Raw genomic sequence first — 15,321 nt, 5'->3', positions numbered from 1 at the left:
GCTGCGTATTTATAACTTATGAGCTGCGTAGCAGCGTACGCAGCGTAGTTTTGTGCATGCCCAAAACTATCCAGCGTACTGGGCCGTACCATGCGTATGCCTGCGTACATAAAACTTACATAAAACGATAGAGATGCATATGAGGTGCGTATTGTGCGTACGACTGCGTATGAAAAAAGTCAATGCGCAACTCATAAGAAATTAGGATACGCAGAAGTGTGACAGGGCCCTTACCGTCAATAGGGAGGTTTCGCAAGCGAACGGATACGCTTACACTTACGTTTAGCTATCCGTATCCGTTTTTTACTCACGTGTAGCGAGCGAGATATACGTGTCGTCTGCACGTATGACGTCATACGCCACTCACTATCCGCTAAACGTGCAGACGACACGCATATCTTGCTCGCTACACGCAAGTAAAAAAAAACGGATACGGATAGCTAAGCGTAAGTGTAAGCGTATCCGTTCGCTTGCCAAACCTCCCTAATACTAAACGCATACCACGGATTCAACCAGCCAGCATCATGTAAATAAAAATATCTCTAGTGTGTATGGTCGACATTCTTTCATTGATTCAAACTTTTAAACTCAGATAAATTATTACTAATGATAAATGTTGACATACGATATTGATATAATGATTTTCCCCCTTGGAAGGAACAAACCAGCCTCTGCGTGTTTTGAAATATCTTGCTTTATAGGTATTGCCTCTATAAATTATTTTGCGGATGCTCTTCTTTGTAATGACAAGTTATTTCACAATTAGTCATGTCCCTACTTAGTCATCTACCCATTGTTGTGTCTTATCGTTGTGTGTACAAGTTGCGTCTTGTTATTGTTATGTGTTTGTGTAGCAGTGAGACCCGGATATACATGTTTATCAAATTCATTTTTATACCAACCTTGTTGAATGGTTTCATTGATAGTTGATAATACACCAGTAGTTGATCCTAACTTAGATCCTGATATTAACTTAGATGTTCCTGATATTGCTTGTGAGTACTATGATCAAGACCAGTTCTTGGATAATTTTTCTCGACCAGATTATTTTAAATGTCTGCATATTAATGCTCGTAGCTTGGCCAGCAGCATCTGTGATATTCAGCAGTATCTTAATATCCTGGGTGATGATTTTTCTATTATTGGTGTTTCTGAAACATGGTTAAAAGATATTGATGATCCCTTGGTTAAACTCAATGGTTATGCCATGGAAGGTTTTTGTAGACAACACAAACGGGGAGGAGGCGTGGCATTTTACATAAAAAATGATCTCACCTATAAGACACGCCAAGATATTTGTCCTAATACTGAAGACTTTGAGTCTTGTTTTATTGAAATTGAAAATTCTACATCAGGTAATATCATAGTTGGAATTGTGTGTAAACCCCCAGATGTTTCTTGTTCTAATTTTTCAGATTCCTTTAATGATACACTAGCCCAAGTACAAAACGACAAGAAACGGGTGTACATTATGGGTGATTTTAACATTAATTTATTGCTTCATGATACAAGTAGTAGTGTTAAAGATTTTATTGATACATTGTCACCCAATTCTTTTTTCCCGCTTTATCAACAAACCTACTAGAATTACTCCCGATAGTGATACGCTCCTCGATAATATTTTTACTAATGAGTTTTCAGATCACAAAACTGGTATTTTACTTACTGATATAAGTGATCATCTTCCCGTATTTGCAGTTGTAAATAATTACTCCAGAAATACCTCATCTAATTTGAATACGTCCAGACGTGATTTCAGCGACACTAATATTCAGCATTTTATTCAAGATCTTTTAGATATTAATTGGGATTTCATCACTAATTTTGACAGTGTCAATGATTCTTATTCACATTTTCTAGAGTATGTTCTTCATTTTTACAACAAGCATTTTCCTGAGAAAGAAATTAATACTCGCTTCAATAGGAACAAGTCATCTTGGTTAACTGAAGGAATTTATAATTGTATTAGAAGGAAAAACTACCTGTTTTGTACAGAAAATATCTTGACAACCCCACAAATCATACTTAGCATGTGTACACTCAGTATAAAAATATCCTTACTGGTTTGATAAAACGTGCTAAGAAGAATTATTTGCGCCACAAATTTAATAGTGAAAGGAATAATATCAAAGGCACCTGGAGACTTATTAATTCTTTATTGAATAAATCTAAGTCCAACACTAATCTATCTTATTTTGTGCATAATGGTGAAAATACTGATGATGCATATAGTATTGCTAACCATTTTAACGATTAGTTTGTTAACATTGGAAACAGGATAACCAGCAACCTTCCATTGTCTGATCGTTCTTATCGTTCCTTTCTTGGAGACAGGTGTTCTCATTCTATATTTTTGAATCCTGCTAAGCAAGCAGAAATTGTGAACGTGATTAACAAATTCCCTAATGGTAAAGCCCCAGGCCGGGATGGTTGAGTTCCTTTGTTGTTAAAAAGGCCAGGAATGCTTTAGCTATACCACTTGCTCTGCTCTTTAATCAATCAATTTCTAAGGGAGTCTTTCCTGACGAATTGAAAATTGGTAAAGTGGTTACCATACACAAAGGCGGTAGTAGACCCGAGTTCACTAATTATAGACCTATTTCTATTTTACCTGTTTTTTTCCAAGTTATTTGAAAAACTTGTGTTCAGTCGCACGATTGCATTTATTAATAAGTATGGCCTCTTGTCTCAATCTCAATACGGCTTTAGAGCAAACCGCTCTACAGAGTTGGCTATACTTGATGTGTTAAGTAAAATCATCGATGCCTTGGAGAACAAGCAGTTTTCTGTCGGTTTTTTCCTGGACCTGTCCAAGGCCTTCGACTCTGTTAGGCCAAAAAAAGTCTCCGGTTTCTGGTATGGAGCTTGCCCAAAAAGTGGTGCGGCGACGCGGCTTTTTTTTTTTTTACCTGATATTTTGCTTCAAATGTCGGCTGATGACTGCAAATGGTGCCCGACTAAACTTAGTGCAAATATATGGGAGTTCAGAGAGGCCACATACAGCTTATTCTCGACCATAACCCAATCTAAAAACACGTTAAAATTGTGCAGCAGCAGGATTCCAGTCAAACCAGTGAGTTTGGCGGTTTTGAGACGTCATCTTTCATTGAAAAAAAACTTTTTCATTTTGCCGACGCGCATGGCTACAGCGACGCGCGCGCATACCAGAAACCGGAGACTTTTTTTTTGGCCTTAACCATGACATCCTTTTAAATAAATTGGAGCATTTTGGTGTCCGAGGGTTGGCCTTGGACTGGTTCAGAAGTTATGTATCAAATAGAAGGCAGTTTGTTTCTTATAATTTACATCACTCATTAGAACAGTCCATCACTCAAGGACTTGTGTTAGGTCCATTACTATTTATTATTTATGTAGCGGTACGCCAGTAAGGAGGTCCGCTCAAATGATTAGATTTAAGGACGCCAAGGACAAATCAAGAAAAACAGAAACAAATCAAAGCAGAAGTCAAATTATGCTTGGTCTCATGAACTTGTTCACACAAATCGATTACAGTAGTTTAAATTAACACATGATCTCAATTTGAACTCTCAAAAACTGTTACAAAAAGTATTGATAAGATAATAGGTCAGTTTCTAGCTCTATAAATTGTGACACAGTTGCCAATGATAAAATATATTAAATCACAAAGGTTGAATTTCTAAAGTTCCCAAATTCAAAGTGAGGTTCCTAAGACTCACTGGTTCTAATATTTTAATTAGGTTCCCCGAAGTTCCCCAAACGCCTGGCAAGTGTACGGCTGTGTTGTGAACTAGACCTCCATATTGCACCTGACATGAAACAGTCGTATTGCAATAAATCAACATGTGACACACGGTGATTAAAACTTTGAGATAACGAAGACTAATTCACCCCAAAATCAGTCCTTTCGTCAAGGCAGAGAACTTGCATTGTGACATTAGAATGTAAAGAATTACAAATTTCGCTCATTTGAAACTAAAATGTTGGTTTTCAAGCACAAGTTTTGTACACGATACTCACACTTTGGTATGCAGGCAGAAAAGGGCTAAAATTCGCGCGTTCACGGCACTGAGTGCGCGTTTGTGTACATTTTTCTGGGCTGTGTGCCAATTGTACGGTGCCGTAAAAGACGTCTCACTACATTTATATCAATGATATTTGTAGATCTTCTGATGTCATGTCTCTATGTTTATTTGCAGATGATACTAATTTAATTTACAATCACCATAATGTGGATACAGCCATCCAAAATGTTAATGTTGAACTTGTTAAAATAAGTAGATGGCTCATTTCGAACAAATTATCAAGTAATTTGCTTAAGACTAATTACATTATTTTTTGTCCACGCCAACATAAATACCAGGCCACAGTTTCTCTTAGCTTTGATGGTACTGTACTCAATCAAGTCAAGACTACTAAATTTCTTGGACTTTGTATAGACGAAAATCTCACTTGGAATCGCCACACTGATGTTTTATGTAGTAACATTTCTAAAAGTGTTGGGGTTATGAATCGTCTGAAGAATTTTGTACCTAAAAATATTCTTTTAATTTTAAATAATTCCTTTATTCTTTCATACTTGAATTATGGCCAACTTTCTTTTGGGGGATCTTCAACTGTACATGGCTCCAACAAACTTTTAAAGTTGCAAAAGAAAGCTGTTCGTATTGTAAATAGTGCAGGTTACCTTGATCATACCACTCATTTGCCAAACTTAATATTCTGAAACTGAATGATCTCTACCACCACCGACTGGGTATACGTATGTTTAAATATACTCACAACATGCTCCCTCCAATTTTAATCATCCATTCTCATTTACTTCTTCTGTTCATTTATATGAAACACGTAGTTCATCGAAAGGTGATCTGTTTGTGAGAAAAAATAGAACTTCCTTTTTTAGAAACAGTCCATTCAACGTGGTGTCATATACTGGAATGAACTCAACATTGGTTTAAAAGAGTGTACTACTGTGGTTTCATTTGCTAAAAAATTGAAAAAATACTTTAACTTAATACTTTAACTTAAAAAACATTTTCTTCTCTGCTTTGATTAGTCATTATTTTACACATTGTACCGGGTCTCACTCTAAAACCTATTGTCCTGTCTTAGTCCGTGTGTAGTTGTTTAAGTTTTGTCCTGTCCCAGGGAAAGGTACAAAAGCAGTGCTTCACCTTTTTCCTTTATGTTGACATCATTTAATATTTACACTTAATTACATACTGTCTGTGAAGAATGTTTTGTTTATACATATATATACTGTTTTCTGTCTGAATTGTTACCGAGGATGTCAATGTGAAAATTAATATCGAATTGTCATTAAAATGATTAGAACTTTATATTTCCGCTCTATTTCAGTCATGGCTTTCGGCGGTTGGTCTCGCGGTAAAATGTCCTATCAACCTCCTGTCTGTTCTGAAGATGGCAAAGTGACTTATGAGAGGAGAAGTATCGAAGTGGAGAGAAGGCGTCAGAGTTCAAGACCTAATCATGGCCACGCACGTACGCGTGTTGCTGATTTTACCAACTATGCAACGCGCACAGATGACTTAGATCCAAACATAACCGGTGCTAGACCTAAAACCTCTCCCCGCTTACAGAGGGAGAGTGATCGTGATGAGCAAACTATCAATAGGGGAGGTTATAAGCAACAACGAGCAATAAAAGGTCGCGGTGATTCAACTCAACAGAAAGAAGAGGTGTCGTTTCAGAAATCTGCCGAGCCAACTCGAAAGAGGCATTCGTACGGACAAACGTTTCAGTACCGTGGGGGATTCGAAAGACTTGATGCAGACAACAGAGGACGGTCAACACACTGTAAGCTTGAGGCACGAGATGGAGCAGATAGAGAGAGTTACCAACTGTACCGTAGAGGTCCTCTCGTGCACCACAGAAGCGAAACAGCACGTCTTGATGGAGTCTACCCGGGGATGAAGACCAAAAATGCACCTGATGATCAGTCTGAGACCACACATCAAATGCAAAGCATACCATCTGTCATGGATACAGAGAGACAAGAAGATAGGAACAAGAATGCACCGACCTGGTAAGTTTGATATCGTGTTGTATCATTCTTCAACCTATCTCTGATCAAGTACTTTCTAAAAAACCTCCCAAATAAAATTTTAAAAACATCTACGTTATATTATATTTATCAATTTACCACGCAATTAAGCTCTAATTCTCAGAACGTTTCAAGGAGTTTTTTGGAAGACAGGACATTTACTGGGTAAATAAAAACAACTCTCACCAGCTCGATCTTGGGTAGCTAGTCGGCCAATACTTTTATTTACCTAGTCAAAATCCGAAGCATTACAATTTTAATACTAATTTCAGCTTCTTACACTTATTACATTGTACGTCCTACAGTGATACTTCAGACAAAAGCTCAGCTGACGGTAACATGGCTAATTTGCAGCCAAAACTGGACACCACTGTACAAGAGAGTATCCCTGCTGAGCCATACAAAGTCAAGCCTAAGACTAAGACGCTTCCATTCACTGAGAAGCAACTGCAGAAGTTCTTGGAGGGAAAAGCCTCCCATGTTCTCTCTGATCTGGTGCAGAGGAAAGATGAATGCATGGCGTTATTAAATCAAGACCAAATCAGTGACAGTACATTGCAATTAATACTACAGGTTCTATCAACCTTGTGCTCATTAGATCATGTGTTAGGGCACATTGAAGAATTAAACGTGGTACTGACCATGGTAGAGTCCTCATTGTTTCTTAGTAAACACCTGACAAGGTTTTTGGTTTGTTTACCGGAACCAAGTGAAATCGACGGCGAGAATGACAACGATGTCTATAGGCTGGGTATGGTTGTGAAATTACTTCGATTGTTTCTGCAGAACAAGCCGAGTAGCTACTCTGAAGTAGGCGGGGCTTTGATTCTTCTTGAGAAGGTCGTAACGTCAGAATGCCTTATGTTAGACCTTCAGCAATTGAAGATTAGTTACCACGCAGTAGAACAGACTCAGCGAACAGCAAAGGAGAGCACCTCGGAGAAGCCACCGCCAAACAACTTCAGAGATATCCCAATCTTCCCGGAGAGCGGAGAGATTCGGCAGGTCACAAAGCCATTCCTGAGAAAGAACATCATCAAAGGCAGATACGAGAGCGTTGAGCACTACCTTGATGTCCAGTTCCGGTTGTTGAGAGAGGATTTTGTGGCGCCTTTGCGGGAAGGTGTAACCGAGTTCATGTCAGATACCAGTACCCGCCCTCAAGACATCCGCATCTACAACAATGTCTTTATTCTGAATCGTAAGATGCGAAACGGCAGTTTGATTTACACACTGACCTTTGACACGAAGCCTTTCAAACGTTACCACTGGGAATCAAGTAAGCGTTTACTGTATGGTTCTTTCGTCTGTCTCACGAAAGATAAATTCCAGCACATTATTTGCGCAACGGTGGAGAACAGAGACGTTAAAGATTTAGTCCGTGGAAGAATTGATGTTCGCTTCCTGAATGAAACTCGTAATCTGTCGGAAGGTCCGTACATAATGGCAGAGTCAGCAGCTTATTTTGAGGCATGTCGCCACGTGCTGCATGGGCTACAGCAGATTAACAAGCACAATTTTCCTTTCGAGAAATATATCGTAGATGTAGCTTCCACTGTTGACACACCAGCATACCTCAATGCTAGTCGTCCGTTTGGAAAGGACCTAAGGAATGACGATTCTGTCACGTATGACCTGAGTGTGCTTGATAAGAAGTCAAGTAAGGCGGCTAAAATCCCGGTTTTGAAGATCAAGACCTGGCCAAGCGCAGAAGACTTAAATCTGGATGAGTCACAGAAAGTTGCCCTGCAAACAGCATTGACGAAGGAGTTCGCAATTATTCAAGGCCCGCCCGGGACAGGAAAGACCTACATCGGCCTGAAGATCGTACAGCTTCTCCTTCGCAACGTATCTCCTCGTCAAATGTTTAGGTTGCGAGTTCGAGGTGGCACTCCGCCGCAGTCGCCCATTCTAGTTGTGTGTTATACGAATCATGCTCTGGACCAATTTCTGGAAGGAATCCATCACTTTGGTGAAAGCCGGATTATTCGCGTTGGAGGTCGAAGTAAGAGTGAGGTGCTACAAGACAGGATCCTTTCTTACATAAGACAAAATAGAAGAAAGGAAAAGCGCACATGTCGACGGGAAGTTGGAACTGTTTTGAGACAACTGCGGGAGGGAGATGAGACAATTCGACGTCTACTTTTCAAGATGGAACTGCCAACGAAAGTCTTACTGAACGTCAAGGCCTTGCGAGAATACATGACCAGTTCAGAATACAAAGCTCTGTTAATGCAACCCAGAAGAGGCAATGCACCTGAAGAAAATCCACAGAAGCTTTTAAACTGGCTTGGCGTGATTGGAGAGAGGAAACATCAAACCATCGAAGATGAGATTTTCAATGAAAATGCAGCGTACGGTTTGAGATGCACTAAACGCTGTGGTAAAAATCGTGATGTAGAACCGGTTGTGGAGCTTCAAAAGCCTGATGTGATGACTGACGAAGAGGCTAAAAGCGTTGAACGTGTCTGGTATCTTAAGATCTTTGATCGCTGGCGTCTGTACAGATTATGGGTCAAGAAGTATTTGGAAGATCTCAAAGTGGAACTTCAAAGGCAACGCCAGATTCATGATGACCTTTCCAAGCAGTTACAAGCTTTAAATTTGCAGAAAGGTGTTTGCCAAGAGCGAGGACGGAGCGGTTGGAAAGATCCAAGAGAAATAGAAATGCACATGCAAGACACGATTAAGGATATTCAATTTTTACTTCTAAAAATTGAACTGCCTACCAAGGTCCTCTTGAACGTGTGGGCTCTGCAAGGGTACATGACCCGTTCGGAATACGGAGCTCTATTGATACATCACCAACAAGGTAAGCCACCAAAAAAAGATCCGCAAAAGCTACTGAACTGGCTGGGCGTCATTGAAGCAAATGAGCATATTCAGGTGGAGGATGAGGGACTTCGCATTCAAATGGAGCGCGAGATCGACGACATGTACGAATTGGACATTATGATACATGAAGAACGTCAAGAATTCATTGAGCAGGAGATTTATTATCAAAATGCTGCATATGGTCAGACATGCATCAAAAGATGTGGCAAAAATCGTGATGAGGATCCAATTGTTGAGCTTCAAAAGCCTGATGTGATGACGGAAGGGGAAGCCGCAGGTGTGGAACGTGTCTGGTCTCTCAAAATATGGGATCGCTGGCGTTTGTACAGATTTTGGGTCAAGAGATATTTAAGGGATCACGAGGCAAAACTCCAAGAGCAACGACAGGAGCATGATTACCTTTTAAAAAGGCTACAATCTATGAATGGAGAAGAAGATCTTAAAATTCTTCAAGAGGCGAAGGTTATCGGCATGACGACCACGGGGGCAGCTAAATATCGAGCCCTGTTGCAGCGTCTTTGTCCACGTATCGTAGTAGTGGAGGAGGCTGCTGAAGTTCTTGAGGCTCATATTATCACGAGCCTGACTAAACAATGTCAGCATCTCATTCTGATCGGAGACCATCAGCAGTTGAGGCCAAACCCAACTGTCTACCGCCTGGCGAAGCAGTTCAACTTGGACACCTCTCTGTTCGAGAGAATGATCAACAATGGTATGCCTTGTCGATCGCTCACTCACCAACACCGTATGAGACCTGAAATCTCCAAGGTGATGAAGAAACACTTCTACACGAATCTCTCTGACGATGAATCTGTTTTCAAAATGGACAACATCAAGGGAGTGGCGCATAACATATACTTCATCGACCACCAACATCTTGAAAGTAAAAGTGGCGACAGCAAAACTAAATCCAATCAATACGAAGCAGAGTTTCTGGTTGGATTATGCAAATACTTATTACAACAGGGCTACGACCACTCTCAGATCACCATACTCACTGCTTACACAGGACAGTTATTTTGTGTCAGGGGCCTTATGGATAAAGCAACCTTTGAAGGAGTTAGAGTTTGTGTCGTAGACAATTTCCAGGGAGAGGAAAATGACATCATACTTTTGTCTTTGGTACGAAGCAACGAGGAAGGATCCATCGGATTTCTACGCACTTCAAATCGTGTCTGCGTTGCGCTGTCCAGGGCTCGGATGGGATTTTACTGCATTGGGAACGGGAGCATCTTGAAGATGACGAAGCTGTGGGAGGACATCTTAGCTACCCTGGAGGCTGACAATCGGATCGGTCCCTCATTGCCATTGGTCTGCCGAAATCATCCCAACAAAATCACACAGGTCACCTCGAAGGAGGATTTTATGGATATGGTTCCTCTTGGGGGTTGTGATGTACCTTGCGAGTTCAGGCTTCCGTGTGGTCATGTTTGTATTTTATTGTGTCATGGCTTTGATACCAACCACGAGGAATACATGTGCGAAAAGCCATGCGTACGAACATGTGACCGACAACATCCATGTCCGCTTGAATGCTACGAAGAGTGTAAATGTCCCGTGGAACTTACCAAAACGATATCTGATTGCGGTCACGTAATCCAGGTTCCCTGTCATGAATTTGATAGCATCACATGTCCTAAGCCGTGTCAAAAAAGGTTGTGCCATTATAGCCAGCATCGGTGTCGAAAAAGGTGCGGTGAAAGCTGCCCGGAGAAATGTCCCGAAAGGTGCGAGAGGACACTGTCATGTGGCCACTCATGTAGAGAAGCTTGCGGTGATCCATGTACTAGGTATTGTAAAGTTCAAGTCGAAAGGACCTTGCCAAAGTGTGGCCATACTGTTTGCATGGACTGTGGCGCAATGCCAGTTGAGAACGTGGGGACCAGAATGGGGTTTGATAAAGATCCTTACTTATGCAAGGAAAGATGTGAGAAGATGCTTGGGTGTGGGCATAGGTGTCCCAATGTCTGTGGTATACCTTGTAAGCTTTCTGAACTTCTACAAGTCTCATTTCGCAACAAATATAGCATATTTGGAAGTATATACAGTTTCAAAACATGCCACGAACCTGTGGAAAAGACTCACACATCTTGTGGCCACCGCGTGACGGTTCCCTGCCACAATGACATTTCTGGGGTGTCGTGTTCAAATCGCTGCGAAAAGCTGTTGCCTTGCGGTCATCGCTGTCCAAGGAAATGCTATCAAAAATGTCCGCGAGGAAAATCAGACACATTGTGTTATTACTCGTGGGACAATGAGACCGAGTGTCAAGAAGAGGTGAAAAAGAAGCTTCCAGGCTGTGATCACTACGTGAGCGTTCGCTGTTCCACGGATGTCAGCTCGTTCATGTGCACGGAAAAATGTGAGGAGGTGCTTCCATGCGGCCATCGCTGTCCAAGGACATGTAGTGAAGTTTGCCCGAAAAGACAATGGGATGACGAAACCTTTCTCAACGATTTTCGTAGGCACCCAAGGGATGTCAGGCGTACCTTTTGTCAGTGTGTCAGGACAAGTGTCAGAAGGAACTGGCTTGCGGACACGACTGTCCCAATAAATGTGGTGAACCCTGTCCACAAGCAAAATCACAGAAAATACGGAAGTTGCCGTGGGGCATTAAGACCGAGTGCCAAGAAGAGGTGAAAAAGAAGCTCCCGGCCTGTGATCACCACGTGAGCATTCACTGTTCCGCGGATGTCAGTTCGTTCATCTGCACAGAGAAATGTGAGAAGGTGCTTCCGTGCGGTCACCCATGTCCAAATAAATGCATCGAGCCATGCCCTGGGGATAGGACCTTTAAGTTGAGAGCCACGAGAGGTTCAAAAAATTACAGAAAACGTGCAGGCCCACGAGAAAGATGCGAAGTTATGGTCCAGAAAGCGATGCCATGCGGTCACAAGAGTAAATCCATGCCTTGCTGGAAGGCAGAGTCTTCTGCTCATATACCGTGTAATTTTCCATGCGGTGTTGTACTTAAGTGTGGTCATAGGTGCACTGGTAATTGTGACAGCTGTAAGCAGGGCACACAACACAAACCGTGTCCTAAATCATGCAACAGGCAGCTCCTCTGTGGCCACAATTGCACTGGTTCATGTGGTGGCTGTTGCTCCCCAGATTGTAGGAGATGCCGTGATGACTTGAGACAGGGTTCCAGTCAAGATTTGACGTCATCTTCACCTTGTAAACACAATGTCACGCATCGATACCTGAAGACGAATGCATGTTTCCGACCTTGCAACCAAAAACTGAAATGCAAACATCCCTGCATTAGTGTGTGCGGTGAACCGTGCCCTCCTTTTTGCAATGTCTGCGACAAAAAGAGTGTTCGAACCAATTTACCCAAAGGACAGTTTCATCCCAGGGATATGTACGTCTATCTCCCAGACTGTAAGCACCTATGTCAGGTGCAGTCCCTGGATAGGACGGTTGCAGCTGTCAAGAACACCATTGATAAAAACTGCTTTCAGATTCGGTACGTCCTGTGTCCGAAATGCAAGGAGCCAATTCGCCATTGTTCCCGTTATGATGGTGTTCTCCAGATCATGAGAGAGTCGATAAATACAGCCAGACATATTTGCCGTCAAAATAGCATAGCTTTGCAGAAGAATGATGGCGCTACGACACCCTTGTCATTTACTGCGGGCAAATGGATGAGATGTCGTCGAGGTCACGTTTTCCATCTAGAGGAAGGCAGCAGCAAAGTAGGGGGAGGCCAGGAACCAATTGCCTGCCCAGAGTGCTTAAAACAAAAGAGCAGTTAGACTTGTCGATTTGACTAGAATCTGAAACCGCGTCCTTCACGCAGTTATCCAACGCAAATCAAAGGTAGAATTGGCTTGACATTTACTCCTTCACGTGAGGTAATGTGCAGGAACCGTGGCGTATTGTGTGGCGTATACGTGTGATGTATCATGTGTGGCGGAATTTGAGATGGAATACGCACGAAAAGCCCAGGGTGCAGATCGAGCGTGCTTCTCGTGTTAACACGAGTTTACACCGGAGCGCCCAAACGGCAGGAGTACGACCCGCGGGTTCAGTATGCTCTCCGTCATACCGGGAGAATACTCTTGCACCTAGAGTAATGCGCACGCAACATTTTCCTGCACTCGGGACTAACGAGAGTATAACCATTGATGGAGATCAATGAGTATAACACGCTCGAACGCACCCCGAAAGAGTGGCGTGTGGCAGTCACGTGGTATACATACGCACGTGTGCGTGTAACAGGCGCAGAGTGCGCCTGGCCAATTTTCATTTTATAACAACACTGTATTAAATTGTGTTTATTCACTGAATAATCAATAAATAAAACCAAATTGTGCTGGGGTGTTTTTTGGCGCTAATAAGTGAAAATGGTTTATACAATATAATCAATATTATGGTGAAAGCGTAGCGTATTAGGCGTATGAGCCTAGTTTCTTTTTACCAGAACTTGTATCTGAAAAGATATTCACACTAAGTTTCGTTTAATTGAATATGCAGTAGCTCATTTGTTTTTAAACTAGATGAGATTTGTATGAGTATTAGATATTTAGAATCTAATTCCGGAATGTAAACGTTACTTAATATTTACTTGCAAATTAAAACACAACAAATGCACTCAGTAACAATTGGGATTTTAACTGAAGCGTTAATATTTGAAAATCAAAAAACTGAACTAAGATTATGTAAGTACGTTTGAACTTGTGTTGGCCGTATATTTGGTTTTACAGGAGAGTGTGCGTAGTCAGATGTGTAATAATTACTGTGCTAACAGTACTTCATATCGGTACGCCAGTGAAAGGCAAAAGTAATATTAAAAAAAGCCAAAATGTACGTATATCCAGCAATGGACAAAGCCCTGAAATGATGGGCCTGATGTAAATATCAGACTGCACCCCAAATGATTCAAACAAGTAAATTATGACATGTACTGTCGGGAATCGGGTCCATGGACAATGAAAGGAGGTCATTTCTCGAGCAGAGTTTTTCGTATAAAGATATATCTGAGACTGTTAATTCAAGTCGATTATGTTGATTTGGAGAAATGGAATGTATTGTTATTGTTACTTCGTTTGAAGCTGGAACAATTATTAATACGTGTTTTAATTTGATAAGAAACTTTGAAATTGATTGCTACACGGCGTTTGTATTTAATTGTTGAGCATATTTCCAAAATTCAATTTGATGGTATTAAAATATTGATCTTTTACTTACATTCATTATATATTTACAGATTATAACAATTTATATTCTTGAGAAAACTGCTGTAGACAGGCATTATAACTGTGTATCCCTTTCTTGACATAGTGAAATGTAGATTTCATGACATATAAATAATAGATACAAATGATTTAAAATATACTTCATATTTTTGGAACACAACATAAATTACATAATAGGTTTGAGTTATTGTATCCAGTAGATTATTTGCGTATTTTAATATCGTTTCAAGTTTATGTTTAATGTTCATTGTCAAGTGGGGCCTCATTGTGATCCCTGTTAACCTTCACATCACGCAACAGATTAATATCTGACACATGGGCGTCGCCAGGATTTTTCCAAGGGGGGGGGGCCACAGCAATTTTTTTCCCCAAAATTCCTTAACTGTTTTATTATATTCTCAATTGATCATTTTTCCGGAGGGGGGGGGGGGGAAGTACCCCCTCTTGCCCCCCCCCCCCCCCTTCGCGACGCCCATGATCTGACATCATGTAGGTATTCAGTAACGAACTCCACATACCAAAGGTATTTAGTCTCAATGACTGTAAAATACTTTGCACTTATTGTTTGGGATCCCGACGTATATTATATGTACTATTTTATACACTATACTGTAATTCCATACACAGTTGGTGGTATCAGTAGATTTTTGGTGTTTTATATATCGTTTAAAAGTACGTAGTTTGATTTGTATTTTCATTGTAGGCAAAATCTGCCCTTTTCGTAATAGTTAAAATAATGCATAGTATAATGGTTAAAATAATATTTTACATTGCGAACTATTCAACATATTTTAATCCTACAGAATTGCTTAGAATGAGTTTTTTTCAGGCGTTTCAAGTTTGTGGCTAATATTCATTGTCAAAATGTAAACGTATTAGAATGACCCATTTTAATGTTCAAATTACGCAACGATTAATATCGGATGTGTAATTATTCAGCGGACGAACTCCACATAGTTGTTTACAATCAACACTGTCTCTCAACGACAGTAAACAACTTACTGTACTTTTTGTGTGGGATTCAGACGTTTTTGGTAGAATGATAGATCATTATTTATAGATACATCTAAAAATTAGTGGACATTCAATGTTGATATTGCAAATGGTTCTACGAGCTAATTAAGAAAAGTCTCTGAGTTTCGCAGGGAAGGCACACAAAATTAATGTAATGCAAGGATTTACTTCAAATGTACGATGGGAACTTAAGTTGTTTTTAAAAGATATCCATTGAGCTTGACGTCA

General features: G+C 40.8%; 1 pseudogene; it reads left to right on the top strand.

Moving 5' to 3' along the window:
- Positions 1-5,347: 5,347 nt before the first annotated feature.
- LOC119739530 lies at positions 5,348-14,425 on the top strand (annotated as a pseudogene).
- Positions 14,426-15,321: the final 896 nt, after the last annotated feature.

Source organism: Patiria miniata, unplaced genomic scaffold (genome assembly GCF_015706575.1).
Source record: "Patiria miniata isolate m_02_andy unplaced genomic scaffold, ASM1570657v1 HiC_scaffold_30, whole genome shotgun sequence".
Lineage (NCBI taxonomy): Eukaryota > Metazoa > Echinodermata > Asteroidea > Valvatida > Asterinidae > Patiria > Patiria miniata.
This window is presented reverse-complemented; position numbering and strand designations above follow the sequence as displayed.